Source organism: Plodia interpunctella, chromosome 6 (assembly GCF_027563975.2).
Source record: "Plodia interpunctella isolate USDA-ARS_2022_Savannah chromosome 6, ilPloInte3.2, whole genome shotgun sequence".
In the NCBI taxonomy this organism is placed as follows: Eukaryota; Metazoa; Arthropoda; class Insecta; order Lepidoptera; family Pyralidae; genus Plodia; species Plodia interpunctella.
Genome location: NC_071299.1, coordinates 9,590,909 through 9,602,905, shown reverse-complemented (window position 1 = coordinate 9,602,905; position 11,997 = coordinate 9,590,909).

The following is an 11,997-nucleotide window of genomic DNA, read 5'->3' as shown; positions in this document are numbered from 1 at the left end:
CAACTCGTGTGCGACTATCCTGACAGTAATGGCTAACCCAAGAGGTACTTGATGTCGCAAGCCCGTGTGAAGTGAAGAAAAAATAGTAGAAAAGCGGACTTTAGGCTCTATTGCATTCTGGCTAAGGATGGAAATTGGGAGTTTGATGTTCAATATGAAGAATATATGAATATTCTTCATATTGAACATCAAACTGCTATCAAATATAAACATCACTGGACCGTATCCAGACAGTCAATATTTAATGTGCGTTGAGCAAATGGCACCGTAAGAGGCTTCTAAGGATATGCTCGTTAAACTTGTATGGTTAGCAGTACAGCGTTATAGTAAAGGACGATCATAGGCATTCGATTGCCCAAATTGGAGATACGTACACATTCATATCACATGTCTATGCATGTTTGATTATATATTGCTTGTCTAAACATGGTTAAAAACCCATGTATTTAACAAAGCAAGCATTGAATTTTATGACGTGTATTTTAAATCATTTTTTCAAATTTGACAACCTCGGTGGCGCAGTGGTAAGGTTCTTGCCACTGAACCGAGAGGTCCCGGGTTCGATCCCCGGTCGGGTCATGATGGAAAATGATCTTTTTCTGATTGGCCCGGGTCTTGGATGTTTATTTATATATGTATTTATTATAAAATATAGTATCGTTGAGTTAGTATCCCATAACACAAGTCTCGAACTTACTTTGGGACTAGCTCAATCTGTGTGATTTGTCCCAATATATTTATTTATTATTTATAATTTTAACAAAGACAAGAATTACTTTTGACATCTGACTTCACAAATAATTATAATTGCACTGTGATAATGTCTATTTTATTGACTTAATAATGGCACCATAGGAGGCCCGGCAGATACTGTTTTAGAAAACTCCAAATTTCTAAATGAAGACTTCAAAAATATCGGCTTAGATTTTAATTTTTAAAAAATGTGAAATATTTTTTTCGGACACATGTACTCAACACGACGAAATTTTCAATGACTTTACTCCAGACATTAACATTTCATTCGTCTCTGTGTCTTCTAGGGTCACCAATTTTTGTAGAATCTTTTTCCAAATTTATAGTGAGTAAGATTAAACATTTTGTCTTTGCTTTAGAACGTCTAACCAAAATTCACAATCACTTTGCTTTCACTATTATACGAAATATTATATAAATTATAAAAAATAAAGCCAAAAAAGTAGCCAATGTTACTCCTGAAGGTATCGTCTATTTCTCTGTCAAATATCACTAAAATCGGCCTAGTAGTTCTTTTTTAGTTTGATACAAAAACACATATCTTTTCCCTTTAAAATATTAGTGTAGACAATTGTATCCCACCCACATACTTATCAAAATCGATTTACAAATTATCACTAATTTCGGTAAATCAATTGTTCTAAGTAGTACAGTAGGACAAGTAGTATATTAACATAAAATTGGCTCTCGACAGTTATCGTATATAACGAATCAATTTTGTCATTATTAAATCCCAAGTACTTTAGTACGAGTATCTACTAAGGATTTTTTTACACATAATTCATTTATTAAATTTGAAATATTATAATTCATCCGTTGTTATTAAATATCATAAGCATAAATCTCATTTCATATCCTTTCGTGTTGTAAGAGGTGAATAAGGGATAAAAACTTGCGTGGGTTGGATAGTAAATAGGCACTAGGCAGTAGGTAGTAAAGTAAGTTTATTATAAAACTTTAGGTTCTTACCTTAAGTTTTTTAATAAACTTACTTATTATAAAACTTAAGGTAAGACCCTTATTGGGTCTGTTGTTATTATTTTATTTAATGTTTATAAATTTATCACGGTCACCCTCTTCCTCGCTAGCTTGATCGTAATGTTTACGCGTCAAAGTGTTCGAGCGGATTTAGAATTTTAAAATTTATGACAGTAGATCCAAATGTGCCAGCGCAGGCGCAATACATCGAAAGAGATTCCAAACAAAGCGTAGCTGCGTTATAAACTGGTAACAAGGCATTCCCAAAGAAGCTTGAAATTTACAAATTTAAAGATTTATTTTGACCACGGGCTTCGAGGCGTCATAGACAAGAAAGACGCCAAAACACGTGATAATAATAGAGAGAGAAAGAAACTTGATCAAAAACAACGGTACCTTTAAGAAAATAATAACACGTATTTAATTCAACAATGTAGATGCACGTCTACGAAGTGCTACGAGATCGCTACGAGCTACAGTGCTACGAGCTACGATGCTACGAGAGTTGGGTATTCCGAGCAGATGCTTTTGTTAATAATCCGTTGGCGTACTTTGATCATACGAGTAGTTCGCGAAACTTGGCTGATAATGTTATATTTTACATACTATATTATAAAGAGGTAAGCGTTTGTATGTTTGAGGCGAGTAATCTACGAAACTACCGAATCGATTTCAAAAATTCTTTCACCATTAGAAAAAATCAAATAAAAATCCAAGATTGCTATAGGCTATATTTTATCTATATTTATTATAGCTATATTTATCGCAAAATTTCCACGGGAGCGAAGCCCCGGACAACATCTAGTACCTTATAATTTCGCTGACCACTTTTTTATGTTGCGGCGTCACAGCCCCGAAACTACCTTCAAACCTACCTATTTTCAAACCTCTTTTTTTAAATATACACCCCCCAACCAGAATTGGGTTAAACATAACAATAACGGACACTTTTGAGCATAACATAAAAAAATGGCGACCGCTATCAATTTTGTCGAAACGCGCGGGTCATATTATTTATGAGGCTTCGAATATTAAACCAACCGGCGGGGCCGCTGTGTAGGTACAAGAGTGATGACGTTGTTTGCCGTTAGTTCGCGTTCCCGTTCAGCTGACATGGTTGGTTATAGGCTTCTACGGTTAACGGCTGAGGAAGTAATCAAGAATATTCTCAGATGAGAGAGAGAGAAAGAGTCGTTGGTGTTGTACAAATATAACCTAGTTGATGGCCACCACCAACGAACCTTTATATTTATTGTTTTATAATTTTTTATAAATACATTTTTAATGAATATTTCCTTTGTATGAAACCAATATATATTTATATGTATTTGTGTGTAGTTTTAAAGCTTTTGTGTGTGTGTATATTGTTATTTTTTATTTATTACTGGCGATAAAGCATTATTAGTTTACATTGCGTCATCATCATCATCTAACAGTGCGAGGCTCTCGTCGGTGAAATTCCTTAAATTGTTCCCTCTCTCTCTCCATAGCTAACTGCTTCACTTCTTAATACGTTGCGTCAGTGAACGAAGTGATTACTTTCAAATTGCAATGGAATTTGCGAACACTCTCCAGTTGGTTTAATCCTTAAAGGTGTTACCCATTGCTCACACTTCAACGCCAGAACTCTTTGTATGTTTACGAGATTTATCGGTACGAAAAGTGCCACGGTGTAAATCACGCAAGTTTTGCAAGGACTTGAAGGGTGTTTAAAATATCCAATAATGGTATGATATTTTGTTATATAGTATAGTTTTTTTAATAATAATAGATAGGGGATGATTCATTCATATCGAGTGTATTATTGCTCACACTGATGTAAGATTATTAATAGTAACTAGTGGCCAGTCCCGACGTCACTCAAATGAAATCTTAATAAAACCACGTAACCTATATTATTTCTGAACGAATCGTCTATATCTGTGTCAAATTTCATCACAACCGATCCAGTAATTTTTGAGTTTATTCATTACAAAAAAAAAACTCTTAAATCTTTTCTCTTTATAATACTAGTATGGATATTCATATAGAAGAATGGATGCGTATTATGGATAGAGTATGATCTCAATCTGAAATGGCCAAATGACTTGCAAAAAATTCTGTTAAGACTATTATAGTCAGATAATAGATTTTAATCATAAACTTTATCGCTGCTTAGAACTCTTTAATCTATATGTATGATCATAATATTCAAATTTGGTACGGTTGACGGACAGGGGCAGTCTTCAAAGGATACAATTAAACTTAATGCGCTGGCGCAGATGCCATGAGTAATTTCACGGTATTGGATTATTTGGATGTTTATCTGCAATGTTGTTACATTTTTTAATATATAATTTTAAAAGTATACTAGATTCTTATTAGGTGAAGGATTGTTAATGGAAATAATATCGAATTATATTCGGGTTTGGACTCAATTAAAAATTTTAAAATGGTATACTTATTCACATTAAGGGTACTACAAATATTAAAAAGATAAAAATATACAAAGGCAGAAAATGTAGGCAAAAAATAACTATTTCTAATTTTACAATACTAGCTGCGCTCCGGGGCTTCGTTCCTGTTGGAATATCGGGATAAAAAAGTACCCTATGTGTAAATCCAGGTTATTTTCTGCCCGTGTGCCAAATTTAATAATCCGTCCAGTACATTTTGCGTGAAATTTAGCATTTATAATATTAAGTAGGATTTCTAAGTTTAAGCATGTTACTTTAAGTATATTAGAGTGCAGCCGGTCATTAGCATATCAGTATACCCAAAAATGTAACTTTCTGTTGTATTTTTTCATGTAACCATTCGTAAAAGTTAAAAAACAGGTTCATTTTTTTCAGTATAATTCGCAAACATTGTTGTTCATACCTTCACATTTTCAAATGCTGTAATAAAAGCAACAAATTGGCCATAAAAAATTTAACATCGCATTGATCGACGTTCAGAACAAGTGTAGCAAATTAAATAGACCACTGTTAACTGAACCGCAAGCGATAATTGCTCTTAATTCGTGGAGCGAAGAGCTAAATTTGCATAATTTCCGCTCGAGTGCCCGAGGGAACATTTTATGATGTCTGCATAAATAAATGAGGATAGGAAAGTTGCTTTACATGAGTAGTATTCGCTTTTGTGCTTTAATTTGTCACTAAAAAGCAACTCCCTCTCATCAGAGCCATTTTCGATTTCATCCTCAGCCGTTAGAGCCGTTGCATTGTAGCCCAGAGTCCCTATCCATCCTATATTGTTGTCGGAAAATTGACATAGTTTTGCCCTATAAAAAATTAACTCTCTCTTTCATCTGAGCGTTTTCCTGATTGCTTTCCAAGCCGTTAAACGTGTCCAACGTTTTCCCAGATACCGGAGAATTCCTAATTTTTCTTATCTACTTCGCTCGGTTTTAAGCATATTTGAATGTGCCAGTTTATCCTTAGATGTATTACAATCTTATTTCTTCATAGTCTTATTCCTCATGACTGAGGGTCGTGGTCATTACATGGAATGAAACACACGTAACAACTTTCTTGGCATTATCAATGGAGTGGTTTGCAATTGCCTTCTCCATTTCACACACAAGTTAATAACCAACAATTGTGCAGGTTTCCTCACGATGTTTTTCCTTTATCGGAAGCAAGTAGTAGTCGATGAAAACTATACATGAGTCAAATAGGTATACAAACTCATGTGGCACGAGTAGGATTCGAACCTGGAACCTTTTGATCCACATCCGGGCGTCATAACCATTACACCACCACCGGTTCTGACAATCTTTACTGAAAGACAACATACAAAAACTAATAATTTGTTTTTTTTTTTACAACTAGATGATGGAACTGTGAAAATATCCAAATAAAATAGACGGTAAAGTTTTTCATGCGTATTGAATGCTCGAATAAACAAATAGGTATAAATTGATCCAAACATCACAGATATATTTCCCATTCCCCCCATTCATCTGCAGGCGACAAAGCAAACAGTCTGAAGCATTAGCGACCATTGTGTGTGCCAAGATGTGCAAAAAGGTGGCCAAAGGACTCTTTCAAACGGTCCCATTTTGGTCCCGTTTTGATCCTGTTTTGAGATACACTGCGTCGTGCAGGCGTATGCGCGGTATTCTCCGGTCTCAGTCACAAATCTTACATGCGAAAGAGATGAAACGAATCAGATTTATTTATTGCGGGTCATAAGTTTGAAGTTGTTTGTGGTTGTTGTAAGGGCACAGCAAACATTGAGGCAATAATGAGAGCGATCGAGTTGTCAATTCACTTATAAATTCAATTTTATAATTCACTGTTTCTCATAATATAGGCTAGCGGCCGATCTCGGCTTCGCTCGCGTACAAACGGAATAAATTAAATGTCTAGAGTTTCCACAGGAATCACATTCATCTATAAAAAAAAACCGGTTTTGAATTTATCTCGTTCATACAGACACACGCGACAGAGGAAAATTTTTATCCATATACTAATATTATAAAGAGAAAAGATTTGAATTTTTCTTTGTAATGAATAAACTCAAAAACGATTGGGCCGATTTTAATGAGATTTAAACATGAAATGAAAACAGAGATAAAAGATACCTTTTCGAGTGACATAGGCATAATTTTTTATTTTGGTTTTATCCAAGCGAAGCCGGGACGGGCTGCTAGTAATATATAAATATATGAATCTGCTATTTATGTATGATATTTAAAAATATGTATTTATATGACGAGTATAGAATATTACATGATAATTATTATAACCAGACTATAAATGTTAATGTCTACTAGTATTATAATACAGAGGCCCCGCAATTCGCATTACCTTTAAAAGGTGACTAAGTTAGGTAGTGCTTATGCACTAATTGAAATTACTTTAAGATAATTGTAACAGTTGGTTGGCGAATAAATAATATGAATATGAATATGGATATTGAATAGGTCCAGTTTTGGCCAGACCACGCCCAATTTTGAAAATACGCAATAAGTAAAAAGTAAAAGTTTGCGTTGCAAGCAGAGCCCTTGTTTGCGGCGCGCTATCGTACTATTGAGCGGGTGGTACTCGCGTTAATAACGGTATGTTCGATGCCAAAATTGTAGTTTCTTTGTTAAAAAAGTACTCATTAACTTACCTTACTATATAACTAACTTATATGGCAATATAGTAGACAAAAGCAGTCGTGAACGTAAATTTTCGGCATGTTGGAATGAATTTCCTTCAGCATTTCTTCTTTGCAGTAGTCGTTCCGAAATGTCAGTATAGTTTTAAGATATTGAGAGAATATGATATAAAATATGATGTAAAAGGGTCGAAGGTCTAATTTCTGAATATGAAATTGAAGTAATAAAAGTATGGAAAAGTTTTTATTGCAATTATATTAAATATTTTCTATTTAGGGATCGCGACAAAACTAAAGTTTTACCTTCTTAAACAAATGTTTTATTTCTGAAAACACGAGTTTGTTGTCACTGATGTCAAAAATTCAAATTATATATTTCTTTTTTTTTTAAGTTTCACAAGATCCATATAAAGACTGTGCTAACTTTGCACTGTGCAAGAAATAACGCACTAACGTTAATGAGAATGCATCGAAAATCATCGATTGTTTGACGTCGGCATTAAAACGGCGAAATGTCAATATTTGCCGGCAGTACTGAAGGGCCGAGGGCGTAATCCCTCTTACAGAAAATATTGAGATTACAGAATTGTAAATCGGCAATAAAAATGCATCACTCTTTTATATAAAACTTTAAGAAACACCTTGCTTCTATGCAATTGTGTGTGGCCAATTTTTCAATACACAATACATGAGCACGCACTCCGCCTGATTACTATGTAAACTAGGCACTAGGTGTAACTAGGCACTAGGTGTAACTAGGCACTAGGTGTAACTAGGCACTAGGTGTAACTAGGCACTAGGTGTAACTAGGCACTAGGTGTAACTAGGCACTAGGTGTAACTAGGCACTAGGTGTAACTAGGCACTAGTTGTAACTAGGCACTAGGTGTAACTAGGCACTAGTTGTAACTAGGCACTAGGTGTAACTAGGCACTAGATGTAACCAGGCACTTTAGGTATACTTGCTTTAGGCAGAAGAAACGAGCTTCAAAACTCAATAGCTATTAATAACTAAATACCAGCTATGTGTATGTGTGTTCTATATATTTTGTTCCTCCTTACTTAGCAAATACTAGGAGATTTGCCGATGTCTCCGCTTTTGTACAGACCTCACTCAAAACGTCTTTTGTTCAGCCCCCCCATTAATAAATATGCAAATTGAGGCGAGAAAATATATCATTTTGTGTCTAATTCACCGGCCGCAATGCGGGTATTTTGTTAATTGAAATTAGGTATATACTTTTTTTGCTTTACGTATTTTTCGAAAAAATAGATTAACGTTTTTTTTCATTGAGAAATATAATATATTTTATTGGTTATTAAAAAATATGAACAAGGTTTATATTTGTGTATGATATTTAAGAATTTTGTTAATTAAGATAAAAATAAATTTCTACATTAAAAACTATTAAGGCATTACATTCAAATGAATGTGAAATTTAAAGTTATTGATGGTGACAGAGTTTGGAACGTCTCGTTAAAAAAAATACTTAACATAAATGCATAATATACTGTTGGTAGTGAAATTCCGAAATAGATTGCATAAATGCTAATATATTTTAATCGTATTGACTCAAGTTTGTTTTTTTCACATGTGAAACTATAAATACAATTAACTAACTCTCTAATGTATATTAGAGTGCTTCAAATCATAATAATGCATATTAGAGCGATCAAATTATGCTTTAACATTCGCATGAATGTAAAGCATAATTTGATTAAAATTTCCGTCGATAATCACACGTGATATATATATACGAGTACATACAATGTAAACGTAAAGTATTTTTCAATAGTAGTTGCAGTATTTACCAGATAAGATAAAATAAGACACTCCACAACTTGGCACCAGCTGAGTCGACACAATCCACGCCACAAAGCAAATACAAGTAGGAGGCGGCTTGATGCAATTTCTCTAATAAAATGGGCTTTGGGGCTGAAGCAGACGAGTGGGGAATCAGTTTTGCTCTATGCCTCAGCCCCTTTCATTGTACACAAGTTGATACATAGCTCCTTCTCTATATTTTGTACAACATTCAATATATTGACGATCTCCGTGGTCATTATTCCGGACTGATAAAGTTGGGGGTCCCGAGTTCGAACCCCGGTCAGGTCAAGATGGAATATGATCTTTTTTAGATTGATTTTAAGTCTTGGATGTGTATATACATAATCCCATAACACAAGTCTCGAACTTACTTTAGGACTAACTCCATCTGTGTGATTTGTCCCTACATATTTTTTTAAATACTGTATTTATTTTATTTAGTCCGTGATCATACAAGCTGCCGTGTGGCACCGTGCCCACCTGGCTAGACTTTAGTCAGTTAGTTTACAGCAAATAGGAATAGTTTGTTCTTTATGTTGCTTTGTATAAGATACATTTTATGGAAGAATACTTAGATATACAGTCGACCGCGCGTCAAATTCCTCTGTTTGAGTCTCTGTTTGAGTATGGTAATCGAATTTGCAATAAATTTAGATAGTTGTCTACTGTAAATTTTTTTTTGTAAGTCAAGTCTGATGCCTTTTGGCGACTTAAATAAAATCTAATGCCAGTGAAAAGATGAATACAAATATCTTTTTTTTGTAATAGATTGATTGTATTGTAAGTATAGTGAGTCAAAACAAAAGTAAACAAAACAAATCGGAAGGGCAATTGCTGTAAACCAAACGAGCGGCCGTTTTAGTACGCCAATAAAACTATAAAATTATAAATCCCGATGAAGAATGTTTTCGCGTGACGAAAAATGAGTTTGTTCCGCCTGTTACCATCAATGGTATATAATCATTCCTTTAACCTGTTTCTTCGTTTTGCGATCACTATTTGACGAGATGTGGCTTTGACAATTTAAGTATTTGTCTTTTATTATTTTAAATATACAATTATCAACTTTTTACTTTATAAAACTTGTTATAATATCACCATTAAATATATATTTTCATAACAATATATGTGTGAGAGCCAGTAAAAAATTCCCAATATTGGAAACTTAACTGTATTTACTTCAGTAGTTCATATTAATATAAATATAAATACAATATCAGACGCAACGCGTACATGCGCCGACGGCTTGACTCCAAAATAAACTCGCTCTGCAAAACAGAGCCCGTTTTGGAGAGCGATTTTATTTTTGAGTTTGACACGCCGCGACAATATGTGTATGACCGAATGGTGCAGGTGGAAATGCCTTTTGGAATGCACGCGATCGCAAACAACAGGTTGCTTTGTTAGCAGCATTTTATGTTCCCCGTGTATATTCATTTATTTACAGCGGAATTTTATTCCATTGAATAAATAAGTTATTAAGTTGTATGCATAATATTTTTCACTTTGTAAGCTAAATAGGGAGCTCAATTTAATTATCGTTAAGCTTTTCAAAAATTGTTTTCATTTCACATTGCGTTTTGAGTGCAATTTGTTGTACAAAACTAGTTTTGGATTGAATATTATGGTTTCCTGTAATTTTCAATTAAACATTCAAGGTAATTTAGGTCGGTGAAATTTTTTTTTCCGTTTGACTTCGCTGTTTCTTTATCATTATACCCCAAGCCTAGCCAATACATTAAGTTTATATACTTTATGAAGCCTTTTTAGTGTGCAATTTTTATTTCCCGTTAGATGCCTAGTGTAATTCAATTACTCGACTTACTTGGGAACAGAAGTTCTATAAGAGATATTCTGTAGTTTGTTGGATTTGGAGCCTCACTCAAAACTTTACTCTATTTAACAGTTCAGTATGTTTTGAGTGTATATAAATATATATATACAATTTGTATTCTTCAAACCAAGTGTGTAAAAGACAGAATTCAGGCTATCAATCTTCGACAAACTTGATTTAAAAAATAAAAGTTAAGACAGACATTTGAAGATAATTTCTCGATATGTTATTCGTTACGTTTAGGATTTTTCATTACAACTAAGATATTATTTAGAAAAATATACCAACATGCTATGTCAGTCACCTATTGGTGTGTTATGAGCGTTCATTTTGTGCTTTGTTGGCCGAAATTATATGGTCGGGAAAACGCAGCATGTGACTTTTTAAATTTCTACTACATCATATGTTTGTGGGTATGTGTATTTGTTCACAATAAAGAATTATACAATAACTATTCTATCAAACATGAGAAATAAATAATACAAAATCTATAGTTCAATTTGAATCTTGAAAAAAAAATAGCAGCATGCCTCTCCACAGCTTTTCTGTCCTCGATTCCGAAGCTTCGGCAAATTTTCTATCCGTACCTTAGAAGCTATGTAACGGCCGGGTTCCAGAATATTCCTACGGATTCCTGACTAGGTTTGCTGGAATACCAAGCGGTATTTCAGAGAGATCCAGCACTTACTGTTTGGATGTTTGAAACTAGAATCGATCATATTATATTAGTACTCGTGTCTGTGGATTTTGTATGTAAGTAGTATCTTTGGCAATGTACTGATTGGAGCTCCCAACCAAATAGATGAACCGATTTTGATTTATTTTTGTTTTGGCGTCCGAGAGAGTTAAGGCCGGCTTATTTTTTTATATTTATAAACAACTACAAAATGAGATGTTTTGTATTTTCACGGTTCATTTTTGTATGTATGTTTGTACGTTTATTCCCGAATAAATACCTCAGACAACGATGTATGAGGTATTATCAGATGCCCTGGGCGCCCTCAGGTGACATTGGCGTATTTGTGACGTCATTAGACAATTAATATAGGTTAAATACTGCATACATTGTAAGCTAAATATATTTTGATCTATATAATCGAGAGGAAAATGTAAATTAATGTTTTTAAAAGATGATTGTATGAAAATTGCTATGAAAAACTTTATTATGAACTAAAGTCTTGGTTTGAATGAATTTTGTATTTGAATCACTCCAAAACTATTGGATGCAAGATTTGGTCTGTTAGACCAAAACAAGACTTTAGGACGATTTGAAATCGTTGATCATGAACGTGTTAAAGCTGTGAAATTTATATATCTTAACACTGGTGTGGAGACTCAGTGTTAGGTGGTGGTAAGACGTAATCTCCACAGTCGCTTAAGAAATAGCAAGGACTAGTAAAACATGACCTCTTTCCGGTCACACGGTTAGCGGTTAAATCGGATTATCCAACCCGAGACGGCTTACGACTTAAGAACTTTTGGGGTACGGAAAGTATGGTAATTAACATTTGATCAAC